Here is a 22,154-nt window from a genome sequence, read left to right as displayed (position 1 = left end):
TTTTCTGAAAATATATAAATGGCTTATTGTTCATCATACTTCATGAGTTTATATCTAGCATGGCCAATTGCACAATAAATTGAGAGTAGCAATCTTATTCTTCATTAAATAATCAATACTCTTGCTTCTACAGCACTCCGTGTCATGTCTTTCAAACGGGGCTCTTATTTTTTTATTGACTTTGTAAAAAAAAATAACAATTCAACATAGCAAAAAGTAATTTAATGTCTACCTTTTACCCAACACTATGCTCAGCCCTGAAAACACCAGAGTGAAGAAGAAGTCTTAAAATTTACTGACTTTACAAACTAGAGAAGGAAAGACAATCATCAGACAATTATACTATGTTACAATAAAAACCATGAAAGGACAAGTTCCAAATCCATGGGAGCAACCAACTGTCTTATGCTGTTTAAGTAAATCTTTCTCAAATATTTGATGTTTAAGCTTGAACTAAAGAACACAGAGTTTTCCATACGAAAAGGTGCAGAATTGAAAGGGGTGCCCCTGAAGTACTAAAAATATAGTTGCAACATGGACAGGAAGTGTGGGAGACAAGAGAAAACCTGTATGTTATACTAAGTCATTTGTACTGTGTCTGAAATAGGGAAAATTGAAAGATTTTAAGCAAAAGAGGGACATAATCAATTTTTTCATTTGAAAAAGATCGTTGACTGTATTACAGAAAATTGGAAAGAATGAAACAAATATAAGTTAATTAGGGAATAATTTTATACAAATTTAGAAAGAATGCATATAAATGAAATGAACTAAAGGAACAGTGATTAATAATGGGGAAAGAAGAGCAATACAAGTGAAATAAAAAAGATCATCATCTTTTTAACAAATAGTGTTGGGACAACCGACATCAACAAACAATGAAGTTGCCCCTAAATAGAAGAGCTAACTATAAAACTCTTAGAAGAATATAGAAGTATCAGTATAAGAATAGTATAAGTATTAGTATAAGCTTTAGTGACCCCAGATTGGGCAGTGTTTTCTTAGATATGATACAAAACACAAGAAACAACAACATAAACTGAACATCATCAGAATTTAGAACTTCTGTGTTTCAAAGGACACCATCAAGAAAGTAAAAAGACAACCAACAGAATAGGAAAAAAGTTTTTGCAAGTCCTTTATCTGATAAGGTACAACAGGGGTTTGGAGGCATTTAGGAGCTGATCAAGAAACATGGTGTGATCAAGGAGTGGCAGTGGCACATATGAACTTCATTGGGTTATGCCGGCTACAGTGTGGGGGTTGCTACTCAGAAAGGGAGGTGGGGAAGGAAACTCCCAATTGCTCAGAGGGGAATCTCTGCATTGCAGAGCTCCTGATGGTAACAGCAACTGATGTTTTTATAGACCTGAATTTATCTTATCTATTGCTAGCAGATGTGGGTGAGGTCTTGGGAGCTATGCAAAGCAAGTAGGCTCTCAATGGCTAAAAACTGGTCTGTTTGGCTATTAAAAAAATTAACGTACATGTCAATTAGAGTTGGGCACCAGTGGGCTTTTGAAGTAACAAGTCTCAAACTGCAGTGAAGAAATAAACAACCCAGGGGCTAATACATAGAGGCTATTTTTGGTTGATATATATGACATGTACTTGCATCTGGAACATATTAAGAACGATTACAACTCAAAAATAAAAGAGAAATAAATCAATTTTAAAATGAGCAAAGGAGCTAAATAGACATTTCTCCAAAGAAAATACACAAAAAGCAAATAGGCACATAAAAAAGATTCTCAGAATCATTAGCCTTCATGCAAATGCAAATCAAAACCATAATGAAATTAATGTAACATTGTATGTTAACTATACTTCAGTCAAAGAAAAAACACAATGAGATGCCACTTCATGCTCAGGAGGGTGACTATAACCTAAAAGACAAGTATTAAAAACTCAGGATGATTTTAATAAATTGGAACATTCATGCATTGCTGGTGGAAATGAAAAATGCTACAGCTGTTTCGAAAACCATCTGGCAGTTGTTGAAATGGTTAGACACAGAGCTCCATGTGAATCTACAACTCTATGTATACACTCAAGGAAAGGAAAATGTATCTCCACACAAAAACTTGTACATGAATAATTATAACAGTGCTATTCATAAATGCCAAAAAGTGGAAACAACGCAAATGCCATGAGTAAATGAATGGAAAATAAAATATGGTATATCTATACACAAATTATCCAAACATAAAAAGGAATCAAATACTGATACATACTACAACATGGATAAACAATATGTGAAATGAAAGAAGCCAATCACAAAGTGTCATATATTGTATGATTGTATTTATATAAAACATCCTGAGAAGATGAATCTGTAGAGAAGAAAAGTAGATTCATGGTTGCCTAGGGCTGTGACAAATACGATTGGTGGCTGACCACATTGTGGCATAAATTTCCTTGGGGGGATAATAAAAGCATTCTAAATTGACTGTGGTGATGGATACACAACTCTCGACCATGCTAAAAGCCATTGGATTGTATATTCTACGTGGATGGATTGTATGGTATGTGAATTATAGTTCAGTGAAGCTTTTAAAAATAAAGTTATTCTTTGAAAAGGTCATGTGCTTCTTAATATGGATAGATAAATAAAACATAGTTAAACTAAATTACACTCCAGGTGCCTAGGTGGCTGTCAGTAAAGCATCAGACTTTGGCTCAGATCATGACCTCACGTTTCGTGGGTTTGAGCCCCACATTGGACTCTGACAGCTCAGAGCCTGGAACCTGCTTCGGATTCTGTGTCTCCCTCTCTCTCTCCCCCTCCCCCACTCACACTCTGTCTCTCTCTCTCTCTCTCTCTCTCTCTCTCTCTCTCTCTCTCTCTCAAAAATAAACATTTAAAAACTTTTTAATAGAAAAAAGATCTATTACACTCAAATTTCATAGTAGCTAGTAATGCCACTCACCAAAATAAAGAATAGAGAAAAATAAATACCTAGTAGTACAATTCCTGAATCATAGGGTAGTTCTACTTTTACCTTTTTGGGGAACCTCCACACTGTTTTTCAAAGAGTCTGCACCACTTTGCATTTTCACCCAACAGTGCAAGAGGGTTCCCTTTTCTCTGCATTCTTGCCAACACCTGTTATTTCCTGTGTTGTTAATTTTAGCCATTCTAACTAGTGTGAGGTGATATTTCATTTTAGTTTTATTTTTATTTCCCTGATGGTAAGTGATACTGAGTATCTTTTCATGGCTGGAGGTCATCTGGAGACGTTCTTTGGAAAAATGTCTATTCATGTCTTCTGATCGTTTCTTAACTGGATTATTTGTTTTGGGGGGTGTTCAGTTTTATAAGTCCTTTATATATTTTGGATACTAACACTGTATCAGATGTGTCATTTACAAATACCTTCTCCCATTCCAAAGGTTGCCTTTTAGTTTTGTTGATTGTTTCCTTCACTATGCAGGAAATTTTTACTTTCACATAGTCCCAATAGTTAAGTTTTGCTTTTGTTTCTCTTGCTTCAGGAGACATATCTAGTAAGAAGCTGCTACTGCCAGTGTCGAAGAGGTCACTGCCTCTTTCTCCTCAAAGATTTTGATGGTTTCCTGTCTCAAATTTAGGCCTTTCATCCATTTTGAATTTATTTTTGTGTATGGTATAAGAAAGTGGTCCAGTTTGATTCTTTCACATTTTGCTACCCGGTTTTCCCAACATTATTTCTTGAAGAGCCTGTCTTTTTCCCATTGGATATTCAAAGGAATACATCCACCCTGATGTTTATAGCAGCATTCTCAACAATAGCCAATTTATGAAAAGAGCCCAAATGTCAATCAGCAGATGGATGGCTTAAAGAAGATGTGGTATATATAGATATAGTAGAATATTACTCAGCCATCAAAAAAAATGAAACCTTGCCATTTGCAACAATGTGGATGGAGCTAGAGAGCATTATGCTAAGCAAAAAAAGATAGTCAGAAAAAGGCACATACCATATGATTTCACCCATGTGGAATTTAAGAAACAAAACAAATGAATATGGGGGGGGAAAGACAAACCAGAAAACAGACTCTTAACTACAGAGATCAAGGGGCGCCTGGGTGGCTCGGTCAGTTGAGCGTCGGACTTCGGCTCAGGTCACAATCTCACGGTCTGTGAGTTTGAGCCCTGTGCCGAGCTCTGTGCTGACAGCTCAGAGCCTGGAGCCTGCTTCATATTCCATGTCTCCCTCTCTCTCTGCCCCTCCCCTGCTCATGCTCTGTCTCCCTCTCTGTCAAAAGTAAATAGACATTAAAAAAAATTAACTACAGAGAACAAATGGAGGGTTGCTTGAGTGGCGATAGAAGAAATGAATAACAAGTATTAAGGAAGGCACATGTTGTGATGAGCACTGGGTGTTGTATGTAAGTGATAAATCTCTAAATTCTATACCTGAAACTAACATTACACTGTATATTAACTAACTGGAGTTTAAATAAAACTTGAAAAAATAAAAAAAAAGAAACAGGAGGAGAAGGGGGATTTGGGGAATAAAATAAATTGGACTGTGTAAACCTAAGACAATCTTGAGGTATCAAAATAGAGATGATCAATAAATAGTTTCATATATGGGTCTCCAGAAGGGGGGCGGTGAATCTTGAGTAGACATAGATTGAGTAGACATAGATATCAAAGAATCATCACCGTATAGATGTTACTGTGAAATATGAAACCTCCAAGGATGAATATATAGGAAAAAGATTAAAAAGCCAGCCAAAGAAGCCTAAAGAATCCTAGTAGCATGCCCAGGGATGTAGAGTAAGGTCTTTGCCAAGGCAAAAGTTTAAATAAAGCAATAAGAACAATAAGTTTGGGACAGGGATCCTCTCTTGCTTATGATTCTATGAAATGCATATTCCCAGGTAAGAAAAAGAGACATTCCCTTGGTTAAATAACGTTGGCCTGCAAGAACACCTTTCATCTCATGTCTCTGAAGATTCTGTAAGTCATTGTCACAAGATATAAAGCATATAATAAAAATTTAAAATAAGATATAATTGTAGTTAATATTTTTAAGATGATAAAACTTTTCCCCAAGTACAATTCTTTTAAAGTGTTTAGCAGGATTTTAATTAGCACTAACTCCATCAAAGATGAGAAAAACAATAGCAGACAAATCTTTGCACAGCATTGCAAATCCTGACACAGATTCTATACAGCTTCTAAGTCACATTAGAGCTAAATTTGATTGAAAGATATAAACCAAGTTTCAAAAAGAGTATGTATTTCTATCCAAAGGAGAAAAATCATTCCTAAAACTCAATTTCCAAAATAGTTTTTAATTGTGTTGCCTGCATGTTAAATGTATGTTTTACCTATAAGAACATTTACTTTGTGGGATAACATTTTCCATACTTTAAGATTAGACCCAATTATATAGAAATAGTCATTAGAATATAAGCCATATTGCTCCATGGTCACATGGTTAAATCATCCGCCATCATGAAGCAATTTTCAGTCATACAACAGAAAAGGAGATGGCCTCATGTGTGTAGGTAGGATATGTATCGTGAAGCAATTTTCAGTAATACAACAAAAAAGGAGATGGCTTCATGTGTGTAGGTAGGATATGTATCGTGAAGCAATTTTCAGTAATACAACAAAAAAGGAGATGGCCTATCTGTTTAGGTAGGATATGTATCAGTGTTTGCAGCACTTCCTTGGACGACAGCAATGCTGTATTTAGTGTACCCCTTCATTGAAAATGAACAGTTTTATTTTTTTCTTTTTTTAAGCTTATTTATTTATTTTGAGAAAGAGTGTGTGTGTGTGCAGGTGCAAAGGAGAGGCACAGAGAAGGAGAGAGAGAATCCCAAGCAGGCTCCCTGATGTCAGTCTGGAGCCCCACACAGGGCTCAGTCTCACAAACCATGAGATCAAGGCCTGAGATGAAATCAAGAGTCGGATGGTTACCCAACTGAGCTACCCCAGCACCCCTCTATTGTTTTCTTCTATAGATAAGGACTTTGGTGTGCTATTCTTGAAAAGATTGATGAAATGCAAATACTACCTGGCATAAGCCCAGTCAGCTTCCTTAAATATCTGTGAACACAGTAGACTTCTTCCCACACCAGGACTGTTAAACCTGTGAATCCCTCTTTCTTCTCAAGTAATATGAAGGCTCACTCCCTTCCCTCTTCCATGTACTCAAATATCGCCCTCTTGTTGAGGCTTTCTCTGAATACAGTTTTTACATTGCAACTGTGCCCATGACACTCTCTGCCTTCTTTCCTGCTTTTTTTTTTCTTCATAATTCTTATTAAGTCCTCTGGATTTTGCCTTATTGTATATGCATGGTTTGTCTTTGCTCAGTAGAATGCAAGTGGACACTAAAGCAGGTAATTTTTTTTAGTTGTTTTTGCTCACATATTCTTGGTGCCTAAAGGAGTATTAATTGGTAAACAATAAAAACATAATGGTTGAATGAATGAAATGGGCTAAAGGCAACATTTAAGGAAATAATTGCGGTATATAGTCAACAATATTATAATAGTGTTGCATGGTGACAGATGGTAGCTATACTTGTGGTGACATAACATAATGTAGAGAGTTATTGAATCCCTATGTTGTACACCTGAAACTAATGTAACACTGTGCGTCTATACGTAAATATATCAATTAATTGCTGAGAAGACTAATGTCACCGATCTTCAGACTCAGCAAGCCCAATAAACCCCAAACAGAATAAATAAAAAGAAATCCATAACTAAACACATCATAGTGAAACTAGAAAGTCAAAGGCAAATGGAAAGGCTAAATGTTGTCAGGCAAGAAGACCAGATTACCTTCAAATGAGTGGCATTAGGCTGAGAGCTGACTTAGGGACAGCAGGGATAGATTCCTGAACTGACAAACAGAAGAAATTCAATAGTATGAAGACATCTTCCAAGAATGAACACAAAATAAATAGGCCCCCCTTAGACTAGGTCAATTGGGAGCCTTGCCATGGGCCCTGTGATTTCTAAGACCCTTCTCTGGTCCTGCTTCACTCTTCTATGCACACCGGGGTGTGCACACATAAGAATCCTCATGCTGAGGGACAAAGCTGGGGATGGGAAGAGAATATGGGTTATGCTACAAGCCAGAGTTTTCCATTCCATCTCTTGCTTTGATCCCTATAAATGTTTTAAGTGGAGTAAACAAAATACTTTTGGTTAGATATCATGGGCTGCCTTCATAGACCTTTTTTCAAACAAAAACTGACAGTTTGCCATTAACAGATCCTTACCAAATAAATCCTCTATCTATACATGACTCAGAAGCAAAGTAATCTCAGATAAAAATACGTTGGGAGGGAAGGAAAAGCACAAAAAGGGATAAAAGTATGAGTGAATAATTACTGACTTCATGAAATAACTGTATATTACAGGATAAAAATATATAATCAGTTACACAGCATTTGCATAGAATGATGAATGGGTCTAAATCCTTGTGTGTGTATGTTTTTTTCTTTTTTCTGAGGAGGAGGATAAAGGCATTCTTTCACTTTAGAGTTTGAGAAGTTTGATATCTGTAATGTAATTTCTAGAGTAATCTAATGCAGATATATACATTCCAAAATAGGAGAAGGGAAAATAATGAGAAGATTAAAAGTAATCAACCCCAAAGGAGGCAGAGAGTGAGAGAGAGCAAGGAAAACAAATACAAAATTCAAATTAGATAAGTAAAAATGCAAATCTATTAGCAATTACATGATAAGTAAATGGACCAAATGCTCCAAAAAAGTCAAATATTATCAGACTAGATTTTTAACAATCCAATTTGACACATAGGATACAGAAAGATTGAAAGTATGGGGACGGAAAAAGATAAACTAATATTATTAGTTTCTAACTAAAAGAAACTTTTACTAGTTTCTAACCAAAAGAAACCTGGGGCAGCCATGTTACTCGAACAAAAGACTCTAAGACAAAATAGGACCCCAATAATGCCCCTGGGCACTGCAGCTGCTACCTCAAAATGCCTTCCACACTGATGCTGGGTACTGCCTCAGGGAACGAATCCCGCTTTTCACCTTTATGTCACTCATTCCAGTTTCAAACTCTGCTTTTCCCTTAGCTGTCCTAATAGTTGAAGCCATGTCTACGCTCTTTTGCGTTACTGACTGGGGGAAATGCCAATAATGTTGCCTCTCTTTTTCTTTTGGTTTGTTTACTTTGGGGGAAGTAGATGGCTTTAATTATCCGGATGGTTGTTCCTGATTTTCAGTTTATTAGAGGATCACACAAACTCACACAATACCATCACCACAGGGAATGAGTTGTTCTAAATAACTGAGACAAGGTCCAGTTCTCTAGCTCTGTGTAACTGGCCAGCAATTACATTCTGGCTTGAAATTTTCCAAATGTAAAAAGTATTAGTATAAAATATGGCCATTCCAAATAGAATAAAAACCTTCCATTCCAACTACACTGGACACTAAGATTCACAGGACTTATGAGTCAGAAAGGTTTCAACTGTCCTTTTCATGCCTAATTCTGAATAGGATTTCTGATTTATTAAGTACATTTATAAGAAAAGCACCTAAAATAACTGCAAATAATTAAAAGTATAAAATTCAATCTCCTAAAGACAAATAGGTTGTCACATTTCCCCCCTCCAGTCACATAATATTGAGCCATTTGTGATACGAAGTTCTGCCCAACAGTGATCCTTTAGCCTAAACTAATCACTACGAGGCAGCTGGCAATTTGACAGGAAGAGACAAGCTGACAGCTTTTCCTCAAACATCAAGCATGCACTATGTTTCCAGTGCCAAGCTGGATTTGACATTTAATTTAAAAAAGTAACTTAACATAGGTCTACACACACACACACACACACACACACACACACACACACACAGGCTACTGCAACAAAATCAATTTTGTCTTATTTAAAGCTGAAAAACATTGATGCCCAAAAGGCACAATTTTCATAGAAAAAAATATCACTACTTTACCACTGAGAATACTGAGAATATTAAAAATAATGCATTTTGACTAGTCCAGGGTATTGGACTTGGCTCAAGAGTACAGATAATAACAGTCTTTATGAAAGGAGTTTAACTGCTGTAAATAAAAAATATTACTATAATTAGCTAGTAATTTAAACAGAAGTATCATCAGCTTGAAGAATATATTTATATACACATGCACACACATCTACATACCTAGATATATGTATAGAAACACACACACAGAGACACACACATGTATGCTCAGGAAAAAGCTTCTGGAAACAGAAATAGCACTTTCACTGGATTTTATAGGTAGTAAAATGCACACATACCTTCTTACCATAATAAGTTTAGTGACAAGCAGAATCAATATGGTTTCATCATATTATCAACTTAACCAAATAAGAAGTTGATATATTTAAATGTGCCAAGGTAATATTTTTAAAAAAATTTGTTAGATAAATAATATTTTTCAGTATAATGCTATTCAGTATACTAGCTTATTTGTGTTTGGTTTCTTACAAGATGAAGAAAACCTGTAACATTCTTTATAAGCCATTCAATTTGAAACTATGAAATATGAAAAATTATGCAAAATTTAAAATACAGTTAAACTTTTCACTTTCTTGCCAGAAAATAAATCTCAGTGTTTTATTATTGATTAGCAAATATCAGGCCTTGCTTACAACACATTACTCACACTTGTTGGATCACTAGTTGTTCATTTTGCACTGCTAGCACCCGTTCCTAAGGACTCTTGCTGAGAAGTCAGGAACTATTTCCCAGAATACCATTCTATGCATGTTTCCAGATTTGAGTTTAACCATAAATGAAACTCACAGATTTGGAAGAAGTTCTAATTCTCTCAGAAGGTCATGATGACCACTCACTGTGGTTTCCCAGACTGCTTCCTGATCACCTGCTTCTCTGTTGAAGACTGATAAAGTTCACAGGATCTTTTCCAGGAATTGCATAAGCTTCCCGACTGACTTTGGAATCCTCTTATTAGCTTCAGGCTAATGTCATCAGTGGCTAGTTTTTGAACCCCCTGACCTTTATCACCATCCCTCCATCTACCAACTCCACCACCCCACCCATTCTTCCCACATTCATGGAAGTCCCAAATTTTCTATTGAGTCACATTATTCTCCCAATCCTTAGAGCAGTTCTGGTTTCCTAACCAAACCCAGAATAATATACCTTTACTCAAAAATATAGAAGATGCTATTTTTTTGGGTTCCTGGATCCAATTTCAATGTTTCTGTGATGGAGGCAGGGGGTGGCTTCCCCATACATACCAAGCAATTTTCAGACACCAGCTAGATGACTGAGAATTCAACTCAATTCTAACTACAGGGAGATAGTATCAAACTTCATAGGTTAAGGAATCAGTGCTACAAGATTGCCTTGTCCCCCACCCAACTTCAGATGTCAGTAGCAAGCCCAGGTTGTTACCTGCACTTCTAACTAACTGGATATAAATCAGAGGTTCATAAGATCTTCTCTTGGGGTGCAGTTAGTTTACGAGAGCAGCTAACAGAACTCAGAGAAACATTTTGCTTACTAGATCACTAGCTTATTATGAAAGGATAATGGATAAAGGATAATGGATACAGCCAGCCAGATGAAAGAGGTGCATTAGGCAAAGTAGGGAGGAAAGGCACAGAGAACTTCCACATTGTCTAGAAATGAGTATGCTCCCCAATCCCGATGTTTTTACCAACCAGAATCTTTCTAAACACTGTCCTCTTGGATTTTTATGGAATCTTTGTCACAGAGCCGTGACTGATTAAATCATTGGCCATTGGTAACTGATTCCACCTTTAGCCCCATTCCTCTCCCTAGAGGTCCAGGGTGGAACTGAAAGCTTCAACCTTCTTCTAATCATATGGTTGGCTTTACTGGCAACTAGCCCCCATCCATAAGTGTATTTCATAAGTCACCTCAAAAACAGAAGATACCTTTATGTTTCTTATCACAGAAAATTCCAAGGGTCTTAGGAGTTCTGTGCCAGAAACGGAATGAAAACAAAAATAAAAAAAAAAAAACTTTCTTATTATAAATCGCCATATCACAATGTTATACATTAGACCCTATAGTGGTAGGTTTTCAAGGAAGGTTATCATGCCAAATAACCAAAAAGGAATAACAAAAATCTAAAATTTTCTCTTTTAGAGGTTAATGACTTCCATAAAAGATCTTGATAGCCTTTGAAAGTAAGAGTTTCATTTACTTTGCATATAATGTGTGAAATGATATTGCTCTAAGCTGCTATCAATCATGTACATGTGAGTGCGAATAAAGAATCTTGAGCAAGACCCTCTACCATGACCATACCAGTATAATGGGTGTTAAGGCCTCTCACTTATACCTCGGCTGCAATATTCTCCAAGGCAGGAAAAGAGAACTCCATCCCTTTCGCTACTCTGTCAATATAGGATTCAAAAGGGGGGTTTTATAGTAACAACAATGCTGCAATTTTAGAAAACTTGGGCTGTGCTGTATTTCACATTCAGTTATTATTCTGTCCTTTCCTTTCTACTGTAAACCATTTTAAATGCTAAGATAAAACTTATTCATTTAGATAATCATCTTCATTGTCATTCATAATTTTATCATAGTACTTTTTCTTAAGACTGTACTCTATGAGGGGCACCTGGGTGGCTTAGTTGGTTAAGCATCTGACTTTGGCTCAGGTTATGATCTCATGGTTTGTGGGTTCAAGCCCTGCATTGGGCTCTGTGCTGACAGCTCAGAGCCTGGAGCCTGCTTCTGATCCTGTGTCTCCCTCTCTCTCTGCCCCTCTCCTGCTTGTGCTCTCTCTCTCTCTCAAAAATAAACATAAAAAAATTTTAATAAAAGAGTGTACACTATGAAAACTTAAATAAAAGACTAAAAAAAAAAGTGACAACACAGAAAGCTTGAAATTGTTCCTTAGTGTACAGACTAGAAAAAATTAGGTCAAATTGTATAATATTTATATAATTGATAGCATCCACCCATATCATAGTTAAAGAAGAGAAAAACAAAAACTGTTTCTTCATTTTAACAGGAAGTAATGATTTCTCTCTTCATCTCTCCCACCCTCCTCCCACACAAACTCACACACTCACACAAATATAGAGAACCATGTTCACACACACTGTTGACTATAAAACCATACATCTAAGGTTTGAAATGTTACAAACTAACTCCACATGTTTATAAACTTTAATTATTAAAACAGTCTTATCATATATGTGGGATAAATATTTAATGATCAAATCATATCAGTAATCAAATACAGACTTCTGCAAGTTTAGTTCTTTTATGAAGCCTTTGATTTCCATCCCCAACAGAATTGTATTCTTTCTTCCCTGTAAGCCCTCTGTATTCTACATAGATTGCCACCATAGCAATGTTAACATTTTTATTTACTTCTTGGCTAAAGTTTCCTCTATTACCTGGAAGCTTCTTGGACAGAAATGTATATCTTATATCCATAGCCACAGTACTTAGTACAGTCTAGTGTACTTCACACCCTGCATGAATGCTTGTTGAAGGATGAAGTGAACTGAAGAACTAGTTTTTTCTCTGTGAAGTTAGAAGAAACAGTAGCAACTTATAGTAAGGAGAGTGATGAATGAACATCAAAGAAGGATAAGTAGGCTTAGAATAGAATGTTCTGTATTTGGAAAATAAGCCAAGAGAAGACACAAGAAAGATGAATTCAGACAAACATTATTTTGTTTTCTACTTCTGTTTTGGTGCAACCACTGTTTCTTCCTTCCATCTCCTTCTACATGTCTCTGTAAAATGAAGAACTTCTGTTCTATACCTGTCAAGTAGTTATGAAATTTTGGCTAATAAAGATTGGAAAGAATAATAAAGAACAATCTAGGGAAATTGATAGAGGCCTGCTTCATTTGTGGCAGAATGATTGAATGAGAGCACCTATGATTAAGTACCTATGAGGCTCAGAAACTTCCAAAATTCTAGTAGAGACACTAGATATTATGCTTTGGACCTCAGGTGATGACGTGTACTATTCCTCTTGCCTCGATACAAACTCAGAATTATTCTAATATTCCAAAGAGGAGAAGTCCTCAAAATATCTAGAAACAATTTCCATGACAGGAATGTTGGCATTTTAGGAAGGAATAATGGTAAGACTTCTTACAAACAGCTGTACAGAAGCAGATGTGAGCAAACAGCTCAATCAGGGACAATTTGACATGGAAACAGAAGCTTATAAACTCCCATATAGTAACTTGCAAAGAATCACTGTTAGACTCCCCCAAGTCACTTCTAGACACTGTAAGGGAGAAAGCTATGTTCATGCTAGTACATAGGTCAGGGCTATAAAACCAAGATTCACTTGAGTGACAAGTAAAAGGATTGTCGTGTAATGTTGAGGGCCTAGTTGAAATTGGAAACCATAAATCTGCTCCATATGACAGAGTGGAGATGAAATCCATTAGAAGGTTATTCCAGTGATCCAGGCCAAAACAGATGAATTTTGAATTAGTGCAATGGCAGGTTAAAGTTAGAAAAGAAAGTGAATGCAAGAGATACTAAGAACATGTAATCTATATTAATTTATGGCTAATTGAACATAGAATTCATTGAGAGAAAGCAGTCCAGGAATTGTGAGGCTTAATCAGTGGTGGTTTAACTCACTGAGACAGAAAAGGAATAAAAGAAAATTTCATAAGAAAGATGATTTGTGGGTCAACTGGAAGGCTCAATCAGTTAAATGTCTGACCTGATTTAAGCTCAGGTCATGATCACATTTTGTGAGATCAAGGCCTGATCTGGCTCCGTGCTGACAGCATGGAGCCTACTTGGGATTCTCTCTTGCCCTCTCTCTGTCCCCTGGTTATGTGCGTGCGCTCTCTCTCTCGCTCTCTCTCTCTCTCTCTCTCTCTCTCTCAGAATAAATAAAGTGAAATTTAAAAAAAATAAAGAAAGAAAGATGATTTGAGTGTTTACATGATATTTGAACCCCATTGGTGCTTAAGAAACTGCCAAGAAATAAAATTTTAATAAGACCAGTAGTAGGTCAAAGACAAGTCATGGGAAAAACAAAACATAAAGGGCAAGTGTAAGAAGAGACAGAGTATATGAACATAGAATTAAAATCACAAGGTGGTGGTAACACCAAAGCTAAGGGAAGAGAGATTTTCAAGAAGGGAGTATTCCACAAGTTCAATTTTGCTGACACCTCAATGAAGTATAAAGGCAGGCATGTGCTAGATTAACTTTCCAAGACAGGACAGTAAAACCATCATGATTATGATACAAAGTGCAGAGGTGAGATATAGAGTAATGAGTGATTAATTTTGACTGTTCTTTTTCTGTACCCCCACTGTGAAATAGTATATCAATATGGCAATAATTTAATCAGTAGCCTCCAATTTTTTTGATAACAAATCTGTGTGAGTCAAGAAAGAGTTGAATGTGATTCTCATTTAAACATAAAACATGTTTATTTAATGGACATATGAATATGGGTATATCATGAATAAAATAGTTGATGGAAATATACATCTAGTCCTGTTTATTTGAAATAAATAGATACAGTAGAAAGAGATATAGAAGAGAATATATTAAGAATATTCACAGTTAAGATGAAATCTTGGAAACAGAGTGAAATCTAAGGAAGAGTATTCTGGTTCTAAGTGAGGGCAATCTTACTCTGTCATCTGTCACCACATTACTTACCATAGTTAATTCAATGTTTAAGAAAGATTAAAGGAGAAGCAGAGCATTATTATTGTAAAAATATACATTAAAAATCAGCTATCAGGAATGCTCAACAATATACTACATCACTAACATTTCCTAATACCATGAGACATGTTCTCCAGACATCTACTGAAAATTCCCATTTTGTTTAAAATTTTATTTTCCCAAGTGCTGGAAATATGTACAAGCAGACATTACAACTGGAGGTTTTTAAAAATAGTTATGGAGGTCCTTAGCTTCCTTTTAGTAATTTTAAATGCTTTAAAGTAATTGAATATTTAAGAATAAGAACACATAGCCTATTTATTTTAGTTTGAAAATAAAGCACTGAAAACCATGCATTCCAATAATGCACTGGAAACTCTACAACAATGCATGGGCAAATAATGAAAAAGGGTCTTTTGTGGTAAAAAGGAGGAAGTTACTAAATTATTTACTAGTTCATTTCTCACAACTTTATACCAATGAAAAAGAAGGAATGTATTTGGTGAAGAAGACATGATGGCAACCTAGGGAGTAAGTAATTTCGTCATCATAGAATTTTGATAGCCATGAAATTGAAGACTGAGCATAATAATTAATGTATCCTACTTTTGGAGGACAGACAGACTGAAAAGTTCAGGTGTAAGGAAAGCACTAATTCATGTCTCAGAAGTGGACAATGATTCAAGCAGTCTGAAGTGCTCTCACAGAAATTATTTCTGGCAATGCAATTATATGTGAGGAAAAGATAGAAGGTACATGTATAATTGTTTTAGTTGCACCAGAACTTTGTGGAAAGTAAATGCTGGGAAAATATATTAAGATGCAAACACAATAGCATTTAATAAGATGGAAATAAGACACAAAACCAATGTGAAGAAGATTAGAGAATATCACAGGAATGTAAGAATAATATCAGCTGAGGCTTATCATCATTTTCCAAAGCTCAAATATTGCTTCTTTTAGATGCTTGCTGGGACAAAATTAACAATGAATAGCTAGACTCATTGCCTGGAGTTGATGGTGTAAAGTTGATAGATAACATTGCAAAAATGGATGCCATCTCATTGTTTATCTGTTCTCCATAAATGAAAATGGTCAAACTAAAATATATACAACAAGCATTTAGAAGAGGAACCTGAAAATTAAGACCAAAAAAGGTGTACTCACTACTCTGTATGAGGTCTCCTGCCTCAGAGAAATGTCATCCCAGGAGAGAAAAACTAAGTGTAAGTAGGATTGATTGACAATCACAAGAAATTTCTGAGTAATGATGAGGAAATGAAGAAATACCAAAATAGAGAGAGTGGGAAAATTTGATTATATTTTTTTTCTGAAAGGTAAAAAGACTCCCAATAGGACATAAAAAATTAAATAATATTTTGAAGGAAAAAAAAAACAGCTGATGACTAAAAGTCAAATGGATTCATTAGGAACACATTCATAGTATTTTCTATTCCATATTTTCAACCTTGTCCTGTTAACAATTTATAGTAACAATCTGGAGAGAGAGATCGAAAGCAAGATTCCAGGTTTTTGAGCACCAGAAGCTGAGGTATTATAGAAGCATTAAAAGATGAAATCCATATTTCAAAATATAGCAGTGAAAAGGGGGAAAATAGGGACAAATCTGTTAAGAAAATATCACATGGCACAACGTCACAACTCTGTGAAATCGATATTATATACCCTTAAAGTTGAGAAAACAGTGTTGGTGGGAATTATTAAACTGTTCTGAGTCATTCAGCTGGTAATGCAAAAACAGATTCAAATCTATATCCTGCTGACTTCAAAGTCTGGATTAGCTTAAACTAGTCTAACTTAAACTTTCAAAGATGTGGCTAAATGGGTTCAATGAAAAGGCTGTACTTTAAGACATACATTTAAAAGAATCCAACTGAATAAAAAGAAGGAAAGTATTGACTAATAGCCCATTTTATGTGAAAATACATAGAAATTCATTCATTCAATAAAGAAATACCTATTGAACATTATCCTTCAAGTTCTATTCTAAACATTCAGGATAAAATGGTGAAAAAATAGACAAAAATCCTTGTCATTTGATGTCTACCTCCTGAGAAGAGAAACAGTTAATGAGCACTGTCATTATTAGCATATATCCTAAGAGTTGATTTTTATGTTAAGTACAAAAATTGAAACAGGTGATAGAAAGTTTGGAGAAGAGGTTTACAGTTTCAGATAGAGCACTAAAAAAGCCTTCCTGGAGAAGATGACCTTTAGGTTAAGAGATGAAGGAGTTGAGAAAAAGAATCAAACAGATATCTGTGGAATAGAACTTCAAAAAGAAAGAAAAGCTGTTGCAAAATCCCTGATGCAGAAGTGTCTAAAGAATGCTAGGAAGCAAGTGTGGTAGAAACCGAATTGGGTGGGGAGTAAGAGGGAGAGTGGTAGGAAATGAGGCAGAACATTAGTCCAGATTGTCTACAGAATTCCATGAGGGAGAGAGACATTACAGCTGGGAGAGCCCTCCTTCTATTTTTTTTTAAACTTTTTTAAGGTTTATTTTTGAGAGAAAGGCAGAGAGACAGAGAGTGAGGGGAGGGGAGGGCAGAGAGAGAGGGAGACACAGAATCCAAAGCATGCTCCAGGCTCTGAGCTGTCAGCACAGAGCCTGACACAGGGCTGGAACTCACGGACCACAAGATCATGACCTTAGCCGAAGTCAGATGCTCAACCAACTGAGCCACCCAGGCGCCCCAAGCCCTCCTTCTATTCTAACAAGATCATGAGTATTCTCACTTAAGTGTGTGGAGAGTTTTAAACTCAGAAAACAAACCAAGAAAAAAATATATGAAGAAAATTGAACTCCAAAGATCAGCAAAGATACAGAAAAGAACTTGACACAAAGTCACTGTTCCATAGCTATTTGTTGATGGAATCAAGTAATGGTTACATAGCTTTCTATAACTTTCACATATGTTGTTATTAAACAACATTGGGAGAAGCTCACAGTAAACATTGCACAGTTGGGGATTAACTTTACCCAGAGATACTGCTGGCCTTGTAGGCAGCTTCTAGGAGGATCTCTGCCTTTGGAACATATTGCTTAATAACAATTTTTGGATTACCTGGGGCCTCAAGTCACCTCAGATAGTCTATGTTAACAATAGTAGGGGCTTTGCCCACTCAGTATCAGCTCAGCCTCCAGAGCTACTGAAGCCTAAGGCTAGCTACCTGCACCATCAATCATGCTATGTGACCAAGGCGGATAAAACTCTGGACACCAAGGCTCAGGCAACCTTCCCTTGTGGTCAATACTCTATGAATATTTTCACACATTATTGCCAGAGAAGTTAGCACTTTCTACAGCTCTGTTGGGAGAGTACAATTGCAAAATCATGTTTTGATCCTGCCTACTGAATCTCTTCCCATTGCTGATTTTAATCTGTATCCTTTCCTTGTAATAAATTATGACCATAAGGATAACAGTTATCAGTGAGTTCCATGAGTATTTCTAATGGTTTGTCAAAACTGTGGTAACCTTGGGGACCTCAACACTTGCAATTGGTTTCAGAAGTGAGGGTGATCTTGTGGAATGCTGAACCTCACAAATATCAAGGTAATAATAGCCAGTAATCCTGGCCAAAAAGTTAGGGAAATACGTGAGAATGATATTAGGAGAAGTGTCAAGAAAAAAATAGCGCAATTTTTTAGTGTTTGGGGCTTGAATTAATGGGCCAGTGAAGGTATGTTTAATGACTTGGCTAGGCAATCAAATATAAGCATCCCTTTCTTCAGGAAGGCCTCCCCTAGCAGGGTAATGTATAGTGGGGTCCTTCTGCTTAACAGAAGTAGGGTTTAAGATATTCTAAGTGGAGAGCTAATGAATGATATTTTGTTTCATTTACTCTGAATGAAGAAACTTGAGGTGATTTGTGGGTTTGTGCCAAACACAGTTGGGTGGCGGGGGCGGGGCAGGGGTGGAATCAGTTGGTATCTACCACTCAGATATTCAAATACCAGAAATAATTGGCATATGATCTTTACTGCTCCATAGAATTCCAGAGAGTATGCATCAGATTATTTTTGAGAGGACTATAACTTTATGGAGAATCACAGTTGCCACATCTGGGATGTGATAATTGTGTACTATAAATACAGGTCTTCCTCAGTTGTTTGGTCCAGAAGATGGGGCTATTTTAATTTTATGGGGATAGGTGAGACACCAGCTCATGATTTAGGAAGTGGACAATAGACTTATTCACTGTACAAAGATTTAAGTGGTACTTGAAAGGAGGTCAGGATTTTACAAAGTTCTTCAGGAAAACATTTCACCTAAACAATTTTCTTACTTGCAATCAGAGCTCTACACTGGCTAAGCATGTTACCTGAGTTTTTTCCCCATTATTAAAGCTCTTTAAGTATGAGCTAAAAATATTTTTACATGATAATTTTAGAACAAATTTAAGTTGTATTAGTTTGGTTGGCTTAACTGCTATATCAAATAAACCAAAAAATACATAAAGGAGCACAAAATGTTTATTTCTTCCTCACATAGCCTTTTTAAAGAAAGTGTTCCTGAAGAGCTGGGTACTTTTAATTAGTCTTAATTCAGAAAACAGTATCCATTGATCTTAAAGCTCTGTCAATCCCTAAAACATTATAATTCTCTACAATCAAAATCAAAAGAAAGGGAGAGGGCATGAAAGTACCATAACTGCTTCTTAAAAGTCTTGGTCCTTGAAGAGTAGATATCACGTCCACTCAAATTTCACTGTTCAAAACTCAACCATTTGGCTCCATCTATCTGCAAGTAGCTCAGAAAGAAAGAAAGTTCTTTCCTGAGTAGCGAGCAGCTTCTTCTGATTATCCATTAATGTTTTATTCCTTGGAACACCATCAATGTTACCTTTTGTTCAAGGGGCCCATTCCATATTTAACCAAGTGATTATGAACACATTGAAAGCAGAAGATATCATTTGGTAGTACATACAGATTTACTAAGAATTAGTCATGTAATACTATTTCTTTTAGGTTCTCTTAATTAGAAATCACATTTGGCAGGAACTTTTGGAAAGCATCTCAAGATATTCTACTGGTCCAAGAGAGATAAATGAGAAGTAGATGGCAGAGGAGTTTGATAAATTATTATTTCAACAACCTTAACCCAAAAGTTTAAACATAGGAGTATCAGTTTGGGGGGAGTGTCTATGATGGTGTTCTCAAGGACTTAACTTGATCCTGAACTCACGCAAATGTTTTAAAAGCCTTAGATTAAGGCATAGAAGTTTTACTTATCAAACTGTGGCTGCTACCAAGTGGAATAAAGTTTAATAAGGTAATATACTCAGAATTGGTAAAACATGGACAGTCAGCAAAAGTTAATAAATGGTTTATTTAATAAGTAATAAATATGGTAGAGCTTTGTACGAATAAAGAAAAACTCCAGCTTTTGGTTGGAACACATCAAGGGCACAGCAACTACTGATAGTAGTGAGTGGAACTCCACTCACACTCATAAGTGTGAGTGGAAATCGACATAATAGTGAATTATGTGGTAAGACCTAGAAGTTATGCATCAAAGCAAGCTTATGATGCATAAATAGAAGTCAGAGTTTTCTCAAGGAAAGAAACAGTTCTGCAGAAGTGCACTCTGGTCAGGGCATATTTGGAATAACTTTAATTTCATTTCAAGGACATTGGCAAATGTAGTATACTCTAAAGAATGACTAGAATCATAAAGATTTGGAAAGTACTGTATGAATAATAGTTGAAAGAAGTGAAACATTTAGACTTGAAGAGGAAATGATCGTCAGAAGGTTTTCCTTGTGAAAGAGAGATTAGCTCTAATCCTGCTCCAATCCCACTACCAGGTGAATATCATTTTTCATCAACATAATGTTCTATTATTATTTTTGGATTATTGCTACATTAATATTAGCATTACAAGAACAACAGTGAATGTAGATTGTTATATATGCAAGATGGTAGCGATTTACTGGGACCATCTCAGGTATTCCTAATAACCCTATTTCCTGGAGGTAGGCATGGTTACTATTCCCATGTTACACATAATATTACTGGACACACAAAGATTATACAACACACACATGTTCACACTAATACTAAGTGCTAGAACTTGGATTAGAGCCAAGAAATACTACTTACAGAGTTCTTCCCTAACCAGTATGCCATGCCATTCTGAGTAGAGAATGTTCTAATAATTATATACAAACCTCACAGTATCCACCCTATAAGAGAATTAGATGTCCAAGGCACAGACAATCAAGAGGAAAATAGGTCTCCAAATTATAGGTGGAAAATTTAGAAACACTACCCTAAGTGAAATGTTGGAACAAATGATTACTGATGTGTTTGCAACTTTTAAGGTTTTATGATTCTTTATGTATATAATTTTGCCTTTTCTTTCTCCACTCAACTGGACAGCCGACCTTGAACAGGGGTGGAATTGAATTGTCAGCATTAGCCTAAAGGAATTTCACTATGTGATTGGAAATGTTAGTGGTTGCCAGATTTGTTTTTACATGAAATTCCTGCCCATAATCTTCTACTCCCATATTTAAATCATTCTTTTAAGAGCCCTCTAAATTTCTATCTTCCCTATAAAATTTTCCTTGACTCTCCAGGGGTAATAAATAGTTACTTTTATATGGCAACTTGACTATAGACACTAGTTGTTGGGTCAAACACTAATCCAGATGTTGCTGCAAAGTTAATTTTATACATGATTCACATTTGCAATCCCTGACTTTAAATAAGGCATATTGGCTTTTATAATGCGAGTGGGCTTCACCCAATCAATTGAAGTCTTAAAACCTGAGGGTTCCCAAAGAAGAAGGAATTCCACTTTCATACTGCAACATACAATTATTGCCTGAGATTCCAGGCTTCAGACTCAAGAGTACAACTCTTACCTGAATTTCTAGGTTGCCAGCTTGCCCTACAGATTTTAGGCTCGACAGCCCCCACTATATATATTATTGTAAGAGGATAAGGAGACAATTCTTTCTCCCTCCTTAGTACTCTATTGTCCCTAGTCTTTCACTTTTATTAACCATTCCTTTATCAAGAAGAATTTTGTCCATTTTCTTGAAAACCCTCATTTGATTACTTCAGGCCTTGTATACTGATTCACTCTTCTCATGCCAAATCTAGACTTTTTCAGGTCTCTCTGAAAAGATCTCACACACCACATTTTCAAAAAAGTGGAAGTTGCAGAGGCTGTCATTAAATCCATGGTTCCTATTTTTTTCAATTTTTTAATGTTTACTTGTGAGAGAGAGAGAGACACAGAGCGCAAGCAGGGGAGGGGCAGAGAGAGAGGGAGACACAGAATCCGACACAGGCTCCAGGCTCTGAGCTGTCAGCACAGAGCCCGACACGGGGCTAGAACTCACTGACAAGATCATGACCTGAGCTGAAGTCAGACGCTTAACCTACTGAGCCATCCAGGAGCCACAAATCCATGGTTCCTGTTTAACTCAACTTTACTTTTATAAGGAATCTCAAAGTTTACTT

This window comes from Felis catus, chromosome B1, assembly GCF_018350175.1.
Source record: "Felis catus isolate Fca126 chromosome B1, F.catus_Fca126_mat1.0, whole genome shotgun sequence".
NCBI lineage: Eukaryota > Metazoa > Chordata > Mammalia > Carnivora > Felidae > Felis > Felis catus.
Note: the sequence above shows the minus strand (reverse complement) of the source record.